The sequence below is a fragment of the Papio anubis genome, chromosome X (genome assembly GCF_008728515.1).
Source record: "Papio anubis isolate 15944 chromosome X, Panubis1.0, whole genome shotgun sequence".
NCBI classification, from domain to species: Eukaryota; Metazoa; Chordata; class Mammalia; order Primates; family Cercopithecidae; genus Papio; species Papio anubis.
In genome coordinates this window covers 72,821,541-72,845,955 of record NC_044996.1, presented here as the reverse complement: position 1 = coordinate 72,845,955, position 24,415 = coordinate 72,821,541, and the positions used below count along the sequence as shown (strand labels likewise).

The 24,415-nt window shown below is 36.9% G+C and overlaps 1 long non-coding RNA gene across 1 annotated transcript; it reads left to right on the top strand.

Moving 5' to 3' along the window:
• Positions 1 to 493: 493 nt before the first annotated feature.
• LOC116271876 lies at positions 494 to 24,124 on the top strand. The gene is made up of 4 exons (XR_004180632.1): positions 494 to 1,181; positions 1,299 to 1,402; positions 22,001 to 22,084; positions 23,362 to 24,124. It is a non-coding gene; the product is annotated as an uncharacterized LOC116271876 (long non-coding RNA).
• The last annotated feature ends 291 nt before the right edge of the window (positions 24,125 to 24,415 follow it).

Below are 24,415 nucleotides of genomic sequence, written 5' to 3'. Positions count from 1 at the left end.
GTTTCAAAATTATTTGGATGAGAAACCTTCCCCAAGTGTTTATATTTGTGTACGTGGGTAAAACAGTGAATTTACCTTACTCATTCTTTCTAACATTCCACAAGCTGTTTCCATTGGAAATGCAAGGTAGTTCATTTTCTTTTTTCTGAGACAGAAATATTCTGGAGAAGCAAATAAAGTATCATGTTGAGGGTGGAAAAACAATCTAATCCTTGGAAGGGTTGCCAACATGTCTTTTTAGCTGCTTGAGAATATGTGGATAGGTTTTCTGTCAGTTAACTTTTTTTTTTTCTTTTGAGACAGAGTCTTGCTGGAGTGGAGTGGCATGATCTCGGCTCACTGCAACCTCTGCCTCCCAGATTCAAACAAGTCTCCTGCTTCAGCTATCTGAATAGCTAGGTTTACCACCACGCCCCGCTAATTTTTATATTTTTAGTAGAGATGGGGTTTCACCATGTTGGTCAGGCTGGTCTCGAACTCCTGACCTCAAATGATGCACCTGCCTCAGACTTACGAAGTGCTGGGATTACAAGTATGAGCCACCGCACCCGGCCCTGTTAACTTTTATGAATGAGAATATTCACAGTGACTTCTAGTGAAGCACTCCATAAACACGATACAGTGCAACACTTTTAAACAGAAACAAACAAAAAGCACTACAGTAAAAGGCAGTGCAATATGACTGAATAGAATCCTCCAGTGATTGTCCCCCCACAGAAAAACCAAACTGAATAACTATTTACACGAAAAACACATAAATGAGAACCAAAATACAGGTGATTTATAACAATACATAGTTTTGACATCATATTAAGCAAAATGGCATTGAGGAGGTAGAAAAGACAGTCTTGAATTGCCTACACTGTCCCTCCCTCATCCCATGGTAGTTCCATATGGCGCTGGGAGAGATAATTTGTGTGCTTGAGGGAGGGAGAGTGAAGTGATTGTGAGACTTTACTTTGGAATTCAGTGTTGCCATGTTACAGTGGCAACAAACCCAGAGCAGAATTCACCTGGTAACCATGGAGGGAGCATTCAGACCAGACCTAGCCAGTGGGAAATCATCCATCCTACCGGTCAGAACCTCAGTTCCATCTAGCCCCACAACCATGGACTAAAGTTCTTTGGGGTCCTAAATAAATTTGAAAGGAAGTCTAGGTTACAAGAACCAAAATTCCTGGGTAAGTCCTGGTGTTGTACTGGGATTGGAGCCAGTGGGCTTGGGATACATGGGAGCCAGTGAGACATCAGCTATGGTGGCCAAGAACGTGCTTGCATTACCTCTCCCCCAACTCCAGGTAGCAGAGCTTATAGCTCTAGGAGAGACACCTTCTGCTCGAGGAAAGCATAAGGAAGAGTAAAGAAGACTTTGTCTTGCAACTTGGAAACCAGCAGAGTCATAGTAAGATAAAACCCTATAGAGCCCTGAAACCCCAAGCTCAGGCCAAAAGCTTGAGGACAACATTTCTAGACCCACTCAAAGCCAGAAGAGAACTCACTGCCCTGAAGGGAGACCTTGCTTTGGCAGATTTCACCACCTGCTCACTAAAGAGCTTTGGGTCTTGAATAAACATTAATGGTAGCCAGGCAATAGTTGCCACAGGCTGTGGGTGAGACCCTGTACTGTGTTAGCTTTAGCTGTGACTCAGCACTGTCCCAGTGGTGGTGGCCAAAGGAGTGTTTGTGTCACCACCACCCCTCCCCCCCCAACCAACTACAGGTGGCTCATCATGGAGAGAGAGAGAGAGAGAGAGAGAGAGACTCCATTTGTTTGGGGAAATGTAAAGGAAGACAATAAGAGACAGTGCCTTGTAACTCAGAAAGTTCTCCAGGATTTTTTTTACCTTTGAGATATATTTCTTGATTTTATTTTTATTTATTTATTTATTATTATACTTTAAGTTCTAGGGTACATGTGCATAATGGTGCAGGTTTGTTACATATGTATACTTGTGCCATGTTGGTGTGCTGCACCCATCAAACTCACAGCACCCATCAACTTGTCATTTACATCAATGTATAACTCCTAATGCATCCCTCCCTCCCTCCCATGATAGGCCCTCGTGTGTGATGTTCCCTCCTGAGTCCAAGTGGGATCTCATTGTTCAGTTCCTACCTATGAGTGAGAACATGCGGGTGTTTGGTTTCTGTTCTTGTGATAGTTTGCTAAGAATGATGGTTTCCATGCATCCATTTCCTACAAAGAACACACAAACTCATCCTTTTTATGGCTGCATAGTATTCATGGGTGTATATGTGCTACATTTTCTTAATCCAATCTGTCACTGATGGACATTTGGGTTGATTCCAAGTCTTTGCTATTAGGAATAGTGCTGCAATAAACATATGTGCATGTGTCTTTATAGCAGCATGATTTGCAACTTTGGGTATATACCCAGTAATGGATGGTTGGCTCATATGGTAATGCCTAGTTCTAGATCCTTGAGGAATCACCATACTGTTTTCCATAATGGTTGAACTAGTTTACAACTCCACCAACAGTGTAAAAGTGTTCCTATTTCTCCACATCCCTCTCCAGCACCTGTTGTTTCCTGACTTTAATGATCGCCACATTCTAACTGGTGTGAGATGGTATCTCATTGTGGTTTTGATTTGTATCTTCTTGATGGCCAGTGATGATGGTTACTTTTTCATGTGTCTGTTGGCTGTAAGGAATGTCTTCTTTGAGAACTGTCTGTTCATATCCTTTGCCCACTTTTGATGGGGTTGTTTGTTTTTTCTATGTAAATGTGTTTTGAGTTCTTTTGTAGGTTCCTGATATTAGCCCTTTGTCAGATGAGTAGATTGCAAAAATTTTCTCCCATTCTGTAGGTTGCCTGTTCACTCTGATGGTAGTTTCTTTGCTGTGCAGAAGCTCTTTATTTAATGAGATTCCATTTGTCAATTTTGGCTTTGCTGCCATTGATTTTGGTGTTTTAGACATGAAGTCTTTGCCCATGCCTATGTCCCGGAATAGTACTACCTAGGATTTCCTCTAGGACTTTTGTGATATTAGGTCTAACATTGTCTCTTAATCCATCTTGAATTAATTCCCTTTCGTATAAGGAGTAAGGAAAGGATCCAGTTTCTAGCTTTCTAATTTTATGTATAGCCAATTTTTCCTAGCACTATTTATTAAATAGGGAATCCTTTTCCCCATTTCTACTTTCCTAGGTTTACACACAAAGATCAGATGGCTGTAGATGTGTGGCATATTTCTGAGGACTCTGTTCTTGTCCTTTTACTGGTCTTATATCTCTTGTTCTTTTGGCACCAGTCCCATGCTGTTTTCATACTGTAGCCTTAGAATAGTTTGAAATGATAGCCATGATGCCTCCAGCTTTGTTCCCATTGACTTAGGATTGTCTTGAGATGCGGGTCGCTTGTGGTTCCATATGAACTTTTAAAGCAGTTTCTTTTTTTCCCAATTCTGTGAAGAAACTCATTGGGAGCTTGATGGGGATGGCATTGAATCTATAAATAACTCGGCAGTATGGCTAATATTTTCACGTATATTGATTCTTCCTTTCCATGAGCATGGTATGTTCTTTCCATTTGTTTGTGTCCTCTTTATTTCATTGAGCAGTGGTTTGTAGTTCCTCCCTGAAAAGGTCCTTTACATTCCTTTGTAAGTTGGATTCCTAGGTATTTTATTGTCTTTGAAGCACTCAGAATGGAAGTTCATTCATGATTTGCTCTCTGTTGTCTGTTACTGGTGTATAAGAATGCTTGTGATTTTTGCACATTAATTTTGTATCCTGAGATCTTTGCTGGAAGTTGCTTATCAGCTTAAGGAGATTTTGGGCTGAGGACAATGGTTTTCTAAATATACAATCATGTATCTGCAAAGAGGGACACTGATCTTTCTTTTCCTAACTGAATAATACACTTGATTTCTTTCTCTTGCCTGGGATTGCCTCTAGCCAGAACTTCCCAACACTATGTTGAATAGGGAGTGGTGAGAGAGGCATCCCTGTCTTGTGCCAGTTTTCAAAGGAATTTTTCCAGTTTTTGCCCATTCAGTATGATATTGGCTGTGGGTTTGTCAAGTAAATAGCTCTAATTATTTTGAGGTAATGCCCATCATCACCAATTTATTGAGCTTTTTAGCATGAAGGGCTGTTGAATTTTGTCAAAAAGCCTTTTTCTGCATCTATTGAGATAATCATGGCTCTTGTCTTGGTTCTGTTTATATGCTGGATTATGTTTATTGATTTTCAAATGTTCTAAACAGCCTTGCATCCCAGGGATGAAGCCATTTGATCATGGGTGGATAAGCTTTTGATGTAAGGTTGTTACCTCTATCAAATGAGTTAGAGGATTCCTCTTTCTATTGATTGGAATAGTTTCAGAAAGAATGGTAAAAAATTCAGCTCCTCCTTGTACCTCTGGTAGAATTCAGGTGTGAATCCATCTGGTCCTGACTTTTGGTTGGTAGGCTATTAATTATTGCCTCACTCTGTAGAGCCTGGCCTTGGTCTATTCAGGATTCAACTTCTTCCTGGTTTAGTCTTGAAGAGTGTAAGTGTCCAGGAAGCTATCCATTTCTTCTAGATTTCCAGTTAATTTGGTATAGAGGTGTTTATAGTATTCTCTGATGGTAGTTTGTATTTCTGTGTGGTCGTGTGCTGATATCCTCTTTTACTTCATTTTTTATTGCATCTATTTGATTCTTTTCTCTTTCTTTCTTTATTAGTCTTGCTAGCAGTCTGTCAATTTTGATGATCTTTCAAAACCAACTCCTGGATTCATTGATTTTTGAGGGTTTTTGTGTCTCTATCTCCTTCAGTTCTGCTCTGATCTTAGTTATTTCTTTGCCTCTGTTAGCTTTGAATGTAGTTTGTTCTTTTTTGCTTCTCTAGTTCTTTTAATTGTGATGTTAGGAGGTCAATTTAGGATTTTTCCTGCTTTCTCCTGTGGGCATTAGTGCTATAAATTCCTCTCACACACTGCTTTTAAATGTGTCCTGAGGATTCTGTATGTTGTCTCTTTTGTTCCTCATTGGTTTCAAAGAACATCTTGATTTCTGCCTTCATTTCATGGGTACCCAGTAGTCATTCAGGAGCAGGCTAATTCAGTTTCCATGTAGTTGAGCAGTTTGAATTGAGTTTCTTAGTTAGTCCTGAGTTCTGTAGTTTGATTGCACTGTGATCTCTAGAGACAGTTTGTTATAATTTCTGTTCTTTGGTAACATTTGCTGAGGAGTGGCTTTACTCCAAATTACGCGGGTCAATTTTGGAGTAAAGCAATGCATGTGGTGCTGAGAAGAATGTATATTCTGTTGATTTGGGGTGGAGAGTTCTATAGGATGTTCATTAGGTCTGCTTTGCCGCAGAGATGAGTTCAATTCCTGGATATCCTTGTTAACTTTCTTCTGCCTCGCTGATCGGTCTATAATGTTGACAGTGGAGGTTGAAGTCTCCCATTATTATTGTATGGAGTCTAAGTCTCTTTGTAAGTCTCTATGACTTGCTTTATGAATCTGGCTGCTCCTGTATTGCGCATATATATTTGGGATAGTTAGCTCTTAATGTTGAATTGATCCCTGACCATTATGTAATGGTCTTCTTTGTCTCTTTGATCTTTGATGGTTTAAAGTCTGTTTTATCAGAGACTACAGTATTGCAACCCTTGCTTTTTTGTTCTCCATTTGTTTGTAAATCTTCCTCCATCCCTTTTATTTTGAGCCTAAGGCACCCTGCATGTAGAGCGGTCTCCTGAATACAGCAGACTGGATGGGTCTTGACTCTTTTATCCAGTTTGCTGTGTCTGTGTCTTTTTAATTGGAGCATTTAGTCCATTTACATTTAAGGTTAAGATTGTTATGTGTGAACTTGATCCTACCATTATGATATTAACTGGTTATTTTGCTCAAGCTAGTTGATGCAGTTTATTCCCTAGCCTAAATGGTCTTTATGATTTTGGCATGTTTGCAATGGCTGGTACCGTTGTTCCTTTTCCATGTTTAGTGCTTCCTTCAGGGTCCCTTTGTAAGGCAGGCCTATGGCTTACATAAATTCTCTAAGCATTTGCTTATCTGTAAAGGATTTTATTCCTCCTTCACTTATGAAACTTAGCTCTATTAGATAGGAAATTTGGTTTAAAATTTTCTTAAGAAAGTTGGAATATTGGCCCCACTCTCTCTGGCTTGAGAGTTTCTACGAGAGATCTGCTGTTAGTCTGATGGGCTTCCTTGTGGGTAACCCGGACCTTTCTCTCTGGCTGCCTTAAGATTTTTTCTTCGGCCTCAGTCCCCGGCAACTATCCTTTATATCTTTGTGGGCGCTCTCTCTTATATTTCCTGGATTTTGAATGTTGGCCTGCCCTACAAGGTTGGAAGTTCTGGATGATATCCTTATGTTTTCCAACTTGTCGCATTTTCTCCCCTCACTTCTGTGGCACCCTAATCAGATCGAGATTTGGTCTTTACATAATCCCATACTTTGGTAGGCTTTGTTCATTTCTTTCTTTTTTTCTTTTGTTTCTCTTCGCTTTCATTTCATTCATTTGATCTCATTCGCTGATACTTTTCTTCCAGTTGATCGAATGGTTACTGAAGCTTGTGCATTTGTCAATGTGATTTCCTCAGGTCATGCGGAGCTTTTCATCTCTTTCATTTCGCTTATGACCTTCTCTGCATTTCACTTATCGGCTTATCAATTCTTCTCAAGATTTTAGTTTCTTTGCACTGGGTACATAATTCCTCCTTAGCTCTGAGAAATTTAATGGACTGAAGCTCTTCTTCTCTCATCTCACACAAAGTCATTCCTCCCGTCCACAGTTTCTGATCCTACAGGTTGGTGATGAGCTGCCCTTGCCGGGGAGATGTGCTCTTATTTTTGAATTTCCAGCTTTTCTGGCCCTCTGCTTTTTCCCCCATCTTTGTGGTTTTATCTGCCCCTGGTCTTTGATGATGGTGGACGTACTGATGGGGTTTTGTGTGGGTGTCCTCCTGTTTGATAATTCTCTTCTTAACAGTCAGGGACCTCAGCTGTAGGTCTGTTGGAGATTGCTTGATGTCCACCCAGACCCTGTTTGCCTGGGTATCAGGCAGCAGAGGCTGCAGAAGATAGAATATTTCTGGAACAGCGAGGTACTCTGTCTGATTCTTGCTTTGGGAAGTTTCCTCCCTCAGGGTGTACTCCACCCTGTGAGGTGGGTACCGACTGCCCTATGGGGATGTCTCCCAGCTAGGCTACTCAGGCATCAGGGGACCCACTTGAGCAGGGCGCAGTTCCTCCTGTCCCTTCTCAGATCTCAACCTCCGCGGCTGGGAGATCCACTGCCTTCAAAGCTGTCAGGACAGAGCTTACATCTGCAGAGGCTCTCTTGCTGCTTTTGTAATTGCTTACTGTGCCATATCCCGAGAGGTGAAGTCTACAGAGACAGCAGGTTTCTGAGCTGCTGTGAGCTCCACCCAGTTCCTCGAGCTTCCCAGCTGCTTTGTTTACCTACTTAAGCCTCAGCAATGGTGGGCTTCTCCCCCAGCCTCGGGCTAAGCTGCCTTGCCGGGTAGATCACAGACTGCTGTGCTAGCAATGAGGGAGGCTCCGCATGGGACCCTCCCGCCAGTTGTGGGATATAATCTCCTGGTGTGCCCGTTTGCTTAAAGCGCAGTATTGGGGTGGGAGTTACCCGATTTTCCAGGTGTTGTGTGTCTCAGTTTCCCTGGCTAGGAAAAGCGATTCCCTTCCCTCTTGCGCTTCCCAGGTGAGGCGATGCCTCGCCCTGCTTCAGCACTCGCAGCAGCTGACCAGCACTGATTGTCCGGCACTCCCTAGTGAGATGAATCCAGTACCTCAGTTGAAAATGCAGAAATCACCGGTCTTCTGTGTCGCTCGCAATGGGAGTTGGAGACTGGAGCTGTTCCTATTCGGCCATCTTGCTCCTCCCCTTTCTCCAGGATCTTACCCAAGACCACCAAGATGGTATGTCTATGAGTCTACAAAAGTCACAGCATTACTGGGCTTGGAGTGCCCCCTAATGAACATATGGCTTCAGTAACCAAAGACTTAAATGACAACAGTCAACTCCCTTTGAATACTTGGAAAACCTTCTTTAAAAGAATGGGTATAAACAAGTCAAGACTGTGTAAATTACATTAAATACCTAACTTTTCAATGCCTAGACATTGGCAGACATCTACAAACATCAAGATTATATGGAAAAATGTGACCTCATCAAACAAACTCAATAAGGAACCATGACCAGTTCTGGAGTGACAGAGATATGTGGCCTTTCCAATAGGGAATTCAAAATAGTTGTTTTGAGGAAGTTATTCTATATAACACAGATAAGAAATTCAGAATCCTGTCAGATACATTTAACAAAGAAATTGAAATAATTTTTAAAAACCAAGCAGGAATTGGCCGGGTGTGGAGCCTCACACCTGTAATCCAGCACTTTGGGAGGCCGAGAAGGGCAGAGAGATCGAGACCTTTCTTGCTAACATGGTGAAACACTGTCTCTGCTAAAAAAACAAAAAAATTAGCCGAGTGTGGTGGCGGGCACCTGTAGTCCCAGCTACTCGGGAGACTGAGTCAGGAGAATGGCGTGAACCAGGGAGGTGGAGCTTGCAGTGAGCCGAGATCACGCCACTGCACTCCAGCCTAGGCAACAAAGCGGGACTCCGAAAAAAAAAAAAAAAAAAAAAGCAGAAATTCTGGAGCTAAAATATTTATTTGACAAACTGAAAATGCATCAGAGACTCTGAACAGCAGAACTAATCAAGCAGAAGAAATAATTCAGAAACTTGAAGACAGTCTATTTGAAAAAACATAGAGGAGGCAACAGAAAATGAATAAAAAAGAGAGAAGCATGCATATAAGATCTGGAATTTAGCTTCAAATTGTAAGAGTTATTGGTCATAAGGAGGAGGTTGAGAGAGAGCTCTGGGTAGAAAATTTACTCAAAAAGATAATAGAGAACATTACAAACCTAGAGAAAGATATCAGTATTCAAGTACAAGAAGGTTACAGAACACCAAGATGTTTTAACTCAAGACTAACTGGGCACACTTAATAATCAAACTTCCAAAGGTCAAGAATAAGGAAAGGATTCTAAAAACAGCAAGAGATAAGAACAAACTACATTTAAGGGAGCTCCAATACATTTGGCAGCAAATTTCTCTGTGGAAATCTTACAAGCCTGGAGAATGCCATGACATATATAAAATGCTGAAAGGAGAAGAGTTTTATCCCAGAATATCACGTCCAGCAAAAATATCCATCAAACATAAAGAGAAATAAAGAGTTTTCCAGACAAACAAAAACTTAGGGATTTTACAAACTCCAGGCTTGTCCTACAAGAAATGCTAAAGGGAGTTCTTCAGTCTGAAATAAAGAAATGTTAATGACGAAGAAGAAATCATCTGAAGGTACAAAATTCACTCTTAATAGTAAATGTACAGCCAAATACTGAATATTATACCAGTGTAATTGTGCTGTGCAAACTACTTGTATCATCAGTAGGAAGACTAAAAGATAAATCTATTCAAAATAATAACAACTACTTATTAAGATGTAGTATAAAAAGGTATCAACAGGAACAACAAAATTTTAAGAAGTAGGGGGATAAAGCTAAAGTGTAGAATTTTTTTTGTGTGATTCTCATTCTTTATTTTTTTTATTATTATTATTATACTTTAAGTTCTAGGGTGTAGAATTTTTAATAGTTTTCTTGTTGCTTGCTTTTTGGTTTCTTAGTTTGTTTTTAGGTCAGAGTTAAGATGTCATAATTTAAAAATAAGTGGTTATAATACATTGTTTGCAAGCCTCATGGTAACCTCAAATCAAAAAAACCTACAAGAGATACACATAAATAAAAAGAAATTAATTAAAAAATACTACAGGGAAAAATCACTTTCACACAAAGAACAGAAAGGAAGGAAGGAAGAGAAGACCACAAAACAACCAGAAAACAAATAACAAAATTGCAGGCATAAGTTCTTACTTATCAATAATAGCACTGAATGTAAATGAACTAAATTCTCCAATCAAAAGAAATAGAGTGGCTGAATGGATAATTAAAAATAAAAGAACTAACTATCCACTGCCTAAAAAAACAAAAACAAAAACAAAAAAAAACCAAACAAACAAACAAAAAAAACATGCTTCACCTATAAAGACACACATAGAGTGAAAATAAATGGATGGAAAAGAATATTCCAAGCAAATGGGAAGAAAATAGGAATAGAATTTGCTATACTTACGTCAGAAAAAGTATATTTCAAAATGAAAACTATAGGAAAAGTAAAAGAGTTTATTATATTGTGATAATGAAGTCAATTCAGTAAGAGAATATAACAATAATAAATATATATTCACCCAACATGAGCACGCAGATACATAAAGCAAGTACTATTAGAGCTAAAGAGAGAGATAGACCTCAATACAATAATAGCGGGAGACTTCAACACTCTACTTTCAGCATTAGACAGACCATCCAGACCTTCCAAAATCAACAAAGAAAAAGCAGACTTATTCTGCATTATAGAACAAATGGACCTCATAGACATTTATAGAACATTTCATACAATGGTTGCAGAATACAACATCTTCTGAGCACATGGATCATTCTCAAGGATAGACCATACATTGCACTATAAAATAAGTTTTTAAGTATTCCAAAAATTAGAAATCATATCAAGCATCTCCCCTGACAACAATGGATTAAATTAGAAAGCAATTACAAGAGGAAATTTAGAAATTAACCAAACACATGGAAGGTAAACTATATGCTTCTAAATGACCAATGGGTCAATGAAGAAATTAAGAAGGAAATTTAAAAATTTCAACAAAACAAATGAAAATGGAAACACAATATAGTAACACCTATGAGACACAGCAAAAGCAGTAGTAAGAGGACAGTTTATAGTAAAAAGCACCTACATCAAAAAAGTAGAAAACCTTCAAATAAACAATACAATCATGCATCTTAAAGAACTAGGCAAGCAAGAGTGAAGCAAACTGAAAATTAGTAGAAAAAAACGAAGATTAGAGCAAAATAAATGAAATTGTAACAAAAATATGCAAAAGATCAACAAAATTAAAAGTTTGTTTTTTGAAAATATAAACAAAATCAACAAATCTTCACCAGACTAAGAAAAAAGAAGATCCAAATACATAAAATGAAAGACAAAAAAAGAAACATTACAACTGATACTGCAAAAAAAATCAAACGATCATTAGAGATTACTATGAGTAGCTATATGCTCATAAATCTAAAAACCTAAAAGAAATGGATAAATATCTAGACAATACAAACTACCAAGATTGAACCATAAAGAAATCCAAAGCATGAATAAATAAATAACAAGTAATGAGACAAAATGATAATATAAATTCTAGCAAATGAAAGCCTGAGACCCGATGGCTTCATTGCTGAGTTTTACCAAATATTTCAGAAGAATTAATACCCATTCTACTCAAAAACTATTCCAAAAAAAACAAAAAAGGAGGATATACCTCCAGACTTATTCTAAGAGGCCAATATTACCCTGATACCTAAATTCTAAAAAGACACATCAAAAGAAAGAAAACTGTAGGCCAATAGCTTTGATGGGCAGTAATGTAAAAATCCTCAACAAAATACTAGCAAATCAATTTCAACAACAAAGTGAAAAGATCATTCATCATGACCAAGTGGGATTTCTCCCTACAATGCCAGAAAGGTTCAACATATGGAAATCAATCAATATGATACACCATATAAATACAATGAAGAAATAAATCATGTGATCCATTCAATTGATGCTCATAAGATACTTCATAAAATTCAACATCCCTTCATGATAGAAACCCTCCAAAAACTGGGAATAGAAGGAACATATCTCCACACAACAAACAGCATACATGAAAGACTCACAGCTAGTATCAAACTGAATGGGGAAATTCTGGGAGCTTTACCTCTACTATCTAGAACACGACAAGGATGTGGGTCAAAAACCAAGTGCCTTTGGGTGGTGGTGGAGTGAGAAGACTAGTGGTGGCCCAGACGCCATGAGGGACCCTTAGGATTTGGAGGGCCTGAGAAGGTGGGTTATGGATACAAATATACCCACCTCTTTAGGCCATGGATCCCTGGGGATCCGAGTCCTTGCATGACTGCTTTGTCCCAATTGGGCGAGACCTACATAGTCCTGATGACAAGGAACAAAGGAATTAATGGGCTAGGAAGGTGAGTGGACTCCCAGACGATCACAGGTAGAATGGTCAGCAGGCGGTTGGGTGGTGGGTCTTCATTCTACCAGACAATTGTCTTATAAGAGAAAACTTATAGAATGACATACCACATTTGGCCAATTGGAAATGCCCCAACCCTCTTTGCAAAGATTTACTGGCTGTTTATAGAAGGCCTGTGTATATAATATGTAAAAGTTGTTCTCAACTTTCACCCAAACCTTTTAAAAGAAAACATTTGCTACATCTACTTTTCTAGGTGTAAAGAGGTTGCCGACTTATGATGAAGTAGAGTGAGAAAATCACGCATCTTGTAAATTCTCATTTTTAAAAAAGTCATAGAAAATAAATGTCTTTTGAGAATGAATTTTTGAAATGGCATTGTTAGACCATTTCTGAAAGCAACACCAGAAGCGACATGTCAACATTTGTTCAGTGGACATGGAGCAGAAGACTTGAGGAGGAAGAGAAGGTGGTTGTGTGCCAGATTGGTCATATTTAGAAGTCATTTTTATATCACAACCATTGTTTTTCTGTGCATTTTATTCCTCACTACTGTGTATATGATTGACATTGCAAAATACTTTTTTGAAATATCTAGTTTTTCTAGATATTCTGAAGTGCCTTATATGTGTTAAAATTAAAGGCAGTAAAATAACATATTTTGTAATTATATTTTTGTTAAAATTTACATGAAATGTTGTTTTTTGGGGGAAATGACCAAACCACTTCTTGAGTAATACATATTATGTTTATGCACTAGTTCAGGGGAAGAGGAAGGAGGAGGAAGTGCACAGAGCTTGATGCCAGTGTGCTTATAGTGAGGTAAACACGGTAAAACACTGTCTCCACTAAAAATAAAAAAATTAGTCAAGTGTGGTGGTGGGTGCCTGTAATTCCAGTTACTCAGAAGGCTGAGTCAAGAGAATCACTTGAACCTGGGAGGCGGAGGTTGCATTGAACTGAAATTGTGCAGCTGAACTCCAGCCTGGGCAATAGAGTGAGACTTGGTCTCAAAAAAAAAAAAAAAAAAAAAAAAAAAAAAAAAAAAAAAAAATTAACCATTGTCCCTATATCTGTGCATTTTGTTTTACTTATTTGAGTAAATAGTATATATCAAGAAAAATCAAGCCCCAATTTACAACATCTTGTTTTTCTATATGTTAAAGAGGTTGCCAGTGTATGACCAAAGTAGAGTTAGTAAAGTAATATATTTTGTGTATTTTGATTTAAAATTCCTAGGGGAAAAAATGTCTTCTGAAAATTTAAGCACTACTACTTGCTGGGTTGATGAAAATGGGAGGGTTTATAGGCTAGAATGTTCATATTTGTAAGACTCCTTCAAATTATAACTATTGTTGCATGTGTGCAGCTTATTCAAGAAAGTTGGGTATATAGTCGACAAATTAACATCTTACCTGAAACATTTAGTCTATCTAGATGTTTGAAGTGCCTCACATATATTAAATGTAGAGGCAGTAAAATATCACTTTGTAAATATATTTTTGCTAGAATTCATTGTAAGTATTGTCTTTTGGAATTCAAATTGTTAAACTGCCTCTGTGAGCAGTATAGTACCGTCTATACTTGTTTAGAACAAACTGCAAAAGGTAACATATGGTTGTGTTCATATTTGGACATTTTCACACACCATTTTCCAATATGTCTTGTGCATTTTCTTTTGCTTGTGCTTATAGTATATATAATTGATGAATGAGTCCTAATCTTGCAATATCTAGTCTCTAGATGTTAAGGAGTTTACCATTGTATGACAAAGGTCTTAGTAAAGTCAGCGCATTTTGCGCATTTTGTGATGAAATTCATAGGAAAGCTTGTCCTCCATAAGTGACTTTTGGATATGAATTTGTTCAATAACTCTTAAGCTTGTACTTGCCCACTGGTTTGAAGACAGAAAGAAGTGAAGGGGGAATGGCTCAAGGCCAAAATGGTCATATTTAGAAGACACTTCATATTATCACCATTGTTGTACGCATATAGTTTTACAGTGCTGTGTACATAGTGGACAAGTCAATGTGAAATATTTATCCATTTTAGATATTTAGAAGTGCTTGATGTATTTAAATTAGAAGTAGTAGGATAACAGTTTTTGTAAACAAAAACTGATAGAAAATACTCTGTTTGAAAGTGGAATTGTTAAACCAACCCTGTGAACAGTGTGTTCTCTGTACTTGTTCACTGACTTGAGGGAGGTGGGAGGAAATATATTGAAAAATGTGTTTTTGCTAGTGTGCACTAGAAAATTTAAGTTTATCTATCACCCTGTATGTTGTGTTCATTTCATTTATTTTTGGTATACTGTATATATTGTATATACACTGAACAAATGATTCCTAATATTATAATATCTACTCTGTAGATATTAAAGAGGTTGCCAATAAATGATGAAAATAGAGTTGGTAAACTAACACATTTTGTACACTTTGTCTTAAAATTCATAGAAAGATTGTATTCTGAAAAGAAATTGTGGAAATGAAATGATAACATCAGCTCTAAGTGACACAAGTGCCTGTATCCACTGGGTTGGTTGTGAAGAAAAGTTGGAAGAAATTAAGGAATCTATACTAGAATGTTTCTATTTAGAACACACCCGATGTAACCAGTGTTATAAGTGTGTCGTTTATTCAAAACCACTCGGTATATAGTATACAAACTTAAGTCTTTATTTGAAACACTAGTCTTTTTTTCTTTTTAATTTTACCTTACATTCTGGGATACATGTGCAGAACGTGCAGGTTTGCTATATAGGTATATATGTGCCATGGTGGTTTGTTGCATCTGTCAACCCATAATCTAGGTTTTAAGTCCCACATGCATTAGGTATTTGTCCTAATGCTCTCCCTCCCCTTACCCTCCACTCCCCGACAGACCCCAGTGTGTAATGTTCCCCTCCCTGCATGCAAGTGTTCTCATCGTTCAACTCCCACTTATGAGTGAGAACATGTGGTGTCTGGTTTTGTGTTCCTGTGTTAGTTTGCTGAGAATGATGGCTTCCAGCTTCATCCATGTCCCTGAAAAGGACATTAACTCATTCTTTTTTATGGTTGCATAGTATTCCATATTTGGGTTGGTTCCAAGTCTTTACTATTGTAAATAGTGATGCAATAAATGTACATATGCGTGTGTCTTTGTAGTAGGATGATTTATCCTCCTTTGGGTATATACCCAGTAATGGGATTGCTGGGTCAAATGGTATTTCAGGTTCTAGATCCTTGAGGAATCATCACACCGTCTTCCACAATGGTTGAACTAGTTTACATTCCCACCAACAGTGTAAAGGAATGCCTATCTTTCCACATCCTTGCCAGCATCTGTTGTTTCCTGACTTTTTAATAATGGCCATTCTAACTGGCGTGAGATGGTATCTCATTGTGGTTTTGATTTGCATTTCTCTAATGACCAGTGATGATGAGCTTTTTTTCATGTTTCTTGGCCACATAAACATCTTCTTTTGAGAAGTGTCTGTTCATATCCTTTGTCCACTTTTTGATGTGTTTTTTTTTCTTGTAAATTTGTTTAAGTTCCTTGTAGACTTTGGATATTAGACCTGTGTCAGATGGGTAGATTGCAACAATTTTCTCCCATTCTGTATGGGAGAAATTCTCATACAGAGAACAGGGGGAATGTTCTCCCATTCTAAATGTTCACTTTAGTCTTTCTAGATGTTTAGAAATGCACACAATATGTTAAGATTAGAGTCAGTAAAGAACATATCGTGTAGATATCATTTTGATTCATATGAAATATTGTCATTTGAAAATTGATGAAGCCATTTCTCAAAGCAGTATACATTATTATGTTTGTGCTGTTCCTGGGAAGAAGAAGAAAGTACAAAGAGCTTTATACTAGTGTTTTTATGATGAGGCACGATCGACCATTGTCCCTTATGTCTGCATTTGTTTTACTGTGCTGTGTATATAGTGTATATAAATACACAAATAAGTCCTAATTTGCAACATACAAATAATAAAGAGGTTGCCAGTGTATGACAAAAGTAGAGTAAGTAAATTAATACATCTAGTGCATGTTGTGTTAAAATTTATAGGAAAGACTGTTCTTAAAAGCACTTGCATAAGTGAAATTGTTAAAAATCCCCTCTAAGCATTACAGATGATTATTCCTGTCCATTGGGTGGGTAGAAGTGGGAAGGGAAAAGAGTCTAGGCCAGGATGTTTCTATTTAGAAGACATTTTCAAACTATAGCCTGTGTTATACATGTGCAACATTTATTCCACTAAATAGTGCTACTCTGTATTTAGTGGAAAACTGAAGTGCTATTGGAAACATATAGCCTTTCTAGAAACATATAGCCTTTCTAGATATTTAACATAGGTTAAAGTGGAGGGCTAAAGTAACACCTTTTATGCATTTTTTAATTTCCTAGGAGTGGTTGCTTTTGGAAATGAAATTGTTAAATTTGATGTTTTGAAGAGTAAGCTAGCTGTTCATTAGGTGGTGGATGGAGGGAGGAGAAAGCATGCAAGGAGAAGGATTCTGTGACTGTGAGTTAGATTAGTTTAAATGGTTTAACCATTTTTCTATATGTGCATTTTAGTTAATATTGTTGTGTTTTAAAAGATAAACAATTCCCAATGCTCAAAGTATGTTAAAAGTAGAGTAGTAAAAAAAAAAAAAAAAAAAAAAATCCATTTATAAATGTCCTTTTGTTAGTTTTTAGAAAGACCTGTCTTCTGGGAGTAAACTTCATTAGCCTACCATTTGGAGTTAGACATAGTCCCATACTTAGCCACTGGGATGGTGGAAGATGGAGAAGATCAAGCGTGAAGGAAAAATCTCTCCTGTAGTAACTCTATATCTAAAGATGGTTTTAGATGATAACCGTAGGTCTACATTAGCATTTTTAGCAAAGTTCCTATGTTTATTGTGGACAAAGTACATTATTGCAACATGTAATCTTTCTGAATGTCCTGAGTGAAAACGTATGACAAAAAGTAGAGCTAGTGAATTAACCAATTTGTAAATAACTTTTTGTTATATTTAATAGAAAATATGCATCTTGGACATAGAATTGTTAAACTACCTCTGAGAAGTGTATGTCAGGATTTCTTTATTAGATAGACAACAGAGGGACAGAAGTAAGCATAAAGAGAGAGAAGTATGCAGATGTGTTTATATTAACATTTTGATGATAGCCATTGATATATGTTAATCTCTTTGGGCTGTACTATAAAAATACATTAAGTAATGCAATGGAAACATATCTTTCTGATAATGTTTTAATGAACTAATTAGCTCTTCTAATAAATTATCTTGGAAACATCATATTTAGTGTATTCTGTTGTTTTATGTTTTATCTTAAATTGGGCATTAAGAGAATGAAGTATTTTAATCAGAACTCTACCAATATTTTTATCTAGAGGCATGCTGCCATTTTTGCTTTCTATAAAATTTTTGTTTCAAGAAAGGCAGGATAACATCTTTTTTCTAACATACTGACTTGGTGTAGTGTATTCTTGGTTATCAAAATTCTCATATAGCTTTGGAAGCTTTCTTTTTTTTTTTTTCAAGACAGAGTCTCACTCTGTCGTTCAGGCTGAAGTGCAGTGGTGCAAACTTGGCTCAGTGAAACCTCCATCTCCCAGGTTCAAGCAATTCTCCTTCTGCAGCCTCCTGAGTAGCTGGGATTACAGGCATGCACCACCATGCCCAGTTAATTTTTGTCTTTTTAGTAGAGATGGAATTTCACCAGGTTGGCCAGGCTGGTCTCGAACTCCTGATCTCAAGTGATCCACCCGCCTCGGCCTCCCAAATTGCTGGGATTACATGTGTGAGCCACTGCACCTGGTCTGGAATTTTGAATTGGTAAATATTCATGATGTGTGAAAAAGCATGGCACATACTATACAACCTCAATCTCATAAAATTGAATGTTTTATCTATATATACACAGACCTAGAAAGACATGGCAAACCGTAAACTGCTGGTGATTGTGAATAACTTTGTTCTTTGCTTCTTGTGTTTTTTAGTTTCTTATAATGCACATATTAACTTTTTAAGAATAAAGGCTATTTTGAAAATCTGAAAGAAAAATCAGTATTGTTTAACTTTGCATACTACCTAAAGCAATCTATGGATTCAATGACATCCCCATGAAAATATCAATAACATTCTTCACAGAAATAGAGAAAATAATCCCAAAATTTATATGGAATCACAAAATACTCAGAATATCCACAACTATCCTGGGCAAAAAGAACAAAACTGAAAGAATCACATTAACTGACTCGAAATTTTACTCTAGAGCTACAGTAACTAAACCAGCATGGTACTAGCATAAAAACAGACACGAACTAATGAAACAAAATAGAGAAACCAGAAATAAATTTACACATCCACAGTGAACTCATTTTCAACAAAGGTGCCAAGAATATATATACATTGGGAAAGGGCAGTCTCCAATAAATTGTCCTGGGAAAACTGATATTCATACGCAGAGGAATGAATCTAAAACCCTATTTTTCACCTTTTGCAAAAATCAAATAAAAAATGGTTAAAGACTTAAATCTAAGACCTCAAACTGTGAAACTACTAAAAAAATTGAGGAGTCTCTCCGGGTTATTAAACTGTGCAAAGATTTCTTATGTAATATCCTACAAGCACAAGCAAGAAAGGAAACAATGAACAAATGGCATCATATCAATTAAAGAGCTTCTGTCCAGAAAAGGAAACAGTCAACAAAGTGAGGAAAAATCCCCAGAATGCGAGAAAATATTTGCAAACTATCCATCTGACAAGAGATTAATAACTAGAATATATGACGAGCTCAAACAACTCTATAGGAAAAAACCTAAACCTAACAATCTGATTAAAAAATGGGCAAAAGATTTGAATAGATATTTCTCAAAAAAAGACATACAAATGGCAAACAAATACATGACCAGGTGCTCAACATCATTGATCATCAGAGAAATGTAAATGACAGCTACAAAGAAATATCATCTCACCCCAGTTAAAATGGCTTTTATCCAAAGCACAGGAAATCACTATGAAGAACAGTTTGGAGGTTCCTCAAAAAAACTAAAACTATAGCAACCACGTGATTCAGCAATTCCACTGCTAGGTATATAACAACAAAAAAGAAATCAGTACAAGAAGACAGTATCTGCACTCCTATGTTTGTTGCAGCACTGTTCACAATAGCCAAGATTTGGAATCAACCTGTGTTCATCAGCACACAAACAGATAAAGAAAATATGATATATATACACAACGGAGTACTATTCATCAATAAAAGAGAATGAGATTCTGTCATTTGCAACAACATGGATAGGACTGAAGATCATTATGTTATGTGAAATAAGGCAGGCACAGAAAGACAAACATTACATGTTCTCACTTTTTTGTAGGAACTAAAAATTAAAATAATTGAACTAATTGAGATAGAGAGTGGAAAGACATTTATCGGAGGCTGGAAAGGGTAGTGAGAGGTTGGGCGTGGTGGATGGAGTGGGGATGATTAATGTGTACAGAATTAGTTAGAAAGAATAAGATCCAGCATTTTATATCACAATAGGGTGACTACAGTCAATAATAACTTACTCATACACTTCAAAATGACTAAAAGAGTATAATTGGATTGTTTGTTAAACAAGAATAAATGCTTGAGGTGATGGATACCCCATTTACCTTGATGTGATTGATTATTAAACATTGTATGCCTGGGTCAAAGAATATATATATATATATATATATATCTGCTAAGTACCCAAAAAAATTAAATTTAAAAAAATCTAAAAACAGAACTACCATATGATTCAACAATCCCACTGCTAGCTATATACCCAAAAGAAAGGAAATCAGTACATCAAAGAGATATCTACACTTTCATGTTTATTACCGCATCATTCACAACAATCAAGATTTTGATGTAACCTAAGTGTCACAAAAAATGAACAGGTAAAGAAAATGTGGTACATATACACAATGGAGTGCTATTTAGCCACAAAAATAATGAGATTTTGTCATCTGCAACTACATGAAACTGGAGGACATTATATTAAGTGAAATAAGCCAGGCACAGAAAGACAAACTTTGCGTGTTCTCACTTGGTTGTGGGAGCTAAAAAACAAAACAAACTCATGAAGATAGACAGTAGAAAGATGGTTACCAGAGGCTTTGAAGGGTAGTGAGGGTAGAAAAGGGAAGAGGGGATGGTTAGTGGACACAAAAGTATAGTTAGATAGAATGTATACAATCTAGTATTTGATAGCAGAACAGGGTGACTACAGTGAACAATAATTTATTGTGCATTAAGAAAATTAAAGGAGTACAATTAGGGTGTGTATAACGCAAAGCAAGAATAAATGCTCGAGGTTATGGATACTCTATTACTCTGATGTGGTTATTGCATATTGTATTGTATGCCTGTATCAAAGTAGCTTATGTACCCCATAAATATATGCATCTATGATATAGCCACAAAAAATAAAAATAAAAAAATTATAGTTAAAAAAAAATAAAAAACTCCCATGGACCATACAACATAGCTACTGGTCCTCTTTGTTCTTAGCTGCACAAGGTTGAATAAGAAGAAATGACGGCAAGTAATGCCTTTCCCTAGATCTTGGCAGTGAAGCCTTATGTACAATTGTGCAAGTAATCATGAAGATGATGATAAGTGACCTTTTTTAGGAACTTTGAACAATCAAAGTTTCACTTGAGTCAAACATTAAAACATAAGTCCACACACATCCAGCTCATTTTGTCAATAGACAAAAGTATACTACAAAAAAAGAAAAAGCTTAGATTCTTTGAGCCCCATCCACAGACTGTAAAAAGCTGTGATATTAGAGTTTAATTTCAGGATCTTTTGACTATTCTGGTGAAGGAATGCCTACAGAGAAACCATGACATTGAATTAATAGGACAATCAAGAAGAGTCTACAAAGTTTCTAAATTTTTTTTGAGATTTCATAGATAATGCAGAGGCTTATTTAATCAAATCACCTAAAGAAAACCCATCTTAGAATTGTCTCTGATATTTCATGCCAAGATCAAAAGATCTTTCAGCCAAGTCCTGTATACTCTAGAAGATCTGAACTGATTCTCTGAAGACATGACTGTCTCTGGAATCTAATGGGTAAATTTGCAAGAATCCTGGAAGAAATGCCAATGAAGGGGATAACTAGGATTCATTTTACCAAAATAACTGTGAAATAAGTGCTTGTGTTCTCACTTTTAGATTTGACTTCACTCCAGAAAAAAAGGCATGTAGTCACTTGCTAGCTTCTATACTTAATAATAATCAACAAAAAATTATTATCATGCTTTAGTTCATATGACATTTCAGAGACTACTGTGTTTGCTAGGAACCAGTAAATTTTGAAATTTTCACAGCATCCATAGGTCATGATAATCAATATATAACTAAGTTCACTAAGGAGAAGCAAGATTGTTTGATTTTCCCCAGATAGTACTATAGAAATGATGATGATGATGATGATGATGGAGGAAGAATATAACATTTACTTATTAAAATGTTACCATCTTATCTTGGAAGAGGTATATGTATTATTTCATTAAATTCTCACATGACCCTGTGAGGTATAGGACCTATTACTGTAACTATTTCATAGATGAAAAAAATGAGGTAAAAAAGAGGTTAAGTAATTTGCCTAAGGTTATGTAACTACTATTTTGCAGAGCTGAGATTAAGATCCCAGGCAGTCTGACTTCCATGGTCTGTATAACTCCCTTAGCTACTGCTAATGATTGGCTAAATTAGGACTTGAGAAAAAAATTCTTAACTGTAACACTAATGCTCTTTCCATTCTACAATTCAGAAGGCTCCTTGCACCACCAAATAAGTTTGGAGTCAATGCTTTGAAAGGATGATGGTCAGAGGGATTGTGTCTTTGTGGAGAGAGGTAAGTTTCTGAAGCCTGCAGCCAGTAAAATCTGCTTATAGCCCTGAGCACTCAGAACTAAAGTATTCCACCAAGGGAAAAGCAGTAACACAGCAGCTAAGTGTGTTTGAAGGAAAATTTGAAGGTGGCCCTCCTAGTCTGTACTGCCACTTGATAAGCACAAAGTGGAGGAGGATGGAGTTAGCATATCCCCTTTACAAATTGGTTTCTCTATGTCTCATCTCATAATCTCTTGAGCGACTGTTTCCATAGACACCCACACTTCAGTTTCCCAGCTTAACCGCATTTGAACAAGAATGCAGGCTTTGGCTTCAGCAGCTGTAAACTGTTTTACCATGTGTCTAACAGGCATGGCTTATCTACCTTCCTGTCTGTGTGCAACAGAACAGAGGGGTGGGAGCAGTTCAACGAACAGTAATGCAGCAGTAATGCAACATTAGGAGTTTCAAAGCTAAACAAACCCAACTTGATCCATATGAAACAAGGCAAAAGCAGACAAAAAATGAGTGACTTTTTTTCATCCTTGGCTTTCGGGAGTGGGGGTGGGGCAATAGTGGTTTGAAGTTGGCTGTTTCACAAGTGTAAAATGAAAGCGCAAGCCCTTTTTATTTTTTTCTTTCTGAAACAGAGCTGTGGGTCCCTGGGGACTCAGAGGGGAAGGCGATAGAGTGTGGGAGTCTGTGTGGGCACTGAAAGAAACCTAGAACATAAGTTAATGAAATTCACAGCCCACAAAGCTGTGCTTTAATTTTGAACTTGAACCAGCAACAGTTAAAGAAAATAATCGAATTAAATTAGGTTTGAAATCACTTGTCTGCTGAGAATATAGGAAACTAACAATGTAGTAGAAGTTTCCATACAAAGGAAAAAGAAAAATAATAATCTTAAAAATTTACTCTTGTGAAAAAAAAAAAACACACTTGTCAATTGGCCTAGGAATTTCAGTTATAGCCATAACAAAAAAGTATGAACACACACACACACATAAAAACACACATATAATTAAGAGGGATTCGTGTACATGCACTACACAAACCATGCTAATTTCTATACATCCCACTTGAACACAGCATGCATACGAATGTTCCTCATATTAGGGATTGCTTTGAACTTCAATGTAACCAACCAGACAAATATTCTTGGCCTTGATGAAACCCAAGTCACAAAGAGTACATGATGAGGGATTACATGCATTAAAATAACAAACGCATATTTCAATTAATGTAATATTCATAATAACCCTATGAATTAGTTTCTATTATTATTATATTTTACAGATGAGGAAACTGAGGCACAGAGGTGTTGAATGACTTGCCAAAAGTCACACTGCTAAGAAAGAGAGCCGAGACATATTTTGACATCAGTCTGGTACCGAAGTCTGTGTTCTCAACCATTATAATTAGCAAATGGAAAGAAAGTTTCATAGTCCAGTAGAAAGAAGTGGATGCTGAACCAGTCCCACTCTTTTCCTCTCCTAAGTGTCTAGATATTTTTGTAAGATGCTGTTCTATGTTAGTGAGTAGGTGGGTGGGAATTAAGATGGTGGGGATATTTTTGGTGGGGTGGCTTTAAAAGTAATTGCTATTTGACAAGAGAATGAACCTTTTGTAATGAACTCAGCAGAGACTCTTCCTCTTGCTTAGTCTTTGACTGTTAAAACAGTGAATGATCTAGATGTTCCTTTAGATTGCATTTCCTTAAACAGAGGAAAAACATGCTTCAAATGATTTTTGAGAATACTATTTTATCCAAATACTCAAGGTTCATTTTCCCTTGGTTATTATTTCCTGGTTTGTGGAGAGAATTTGGCATCCATGATCTTCTGTTCTAATTTGCTAGAATTGGGATTTAACTGTAATATTTGTATTCACAGGCAAGCTAGTTGGTGGATTACCATTTGTTGTAGACAGATTAAGACACTCTTTATGTAGCCAGTTTTTTCTGTATTCTGTTGTGCTCAAGGAATCTTACCCCAGCTAGTTGAATCTCCACAAATGGGCATATGTTTGCATTTGTAAGTAAAATCTTTGATAAGCAAAATGTTGCCAACTTTCCTCAGATTCTTCTTTCAGAGAAGTTTTAATGTTGTCACTCTCTCTGAGTAAACTTTGGGATATTGGAAATGTGTAAACTAAGCATAACAGTGTTTTCCTTTGAATACTCACCTATACAAATACAATAGTAAAACAGATGAAACAGAGAAACCAAAACTGTCTAAAGATAGGCAATTCTGATAGTCCTCTCACTCACCTTAGTCATAAATGAAATGCACAAAGTAGTTAGAATAATTTGGCCTTGTCTATGAGCCGACTTTATTATTGTTTATCATTT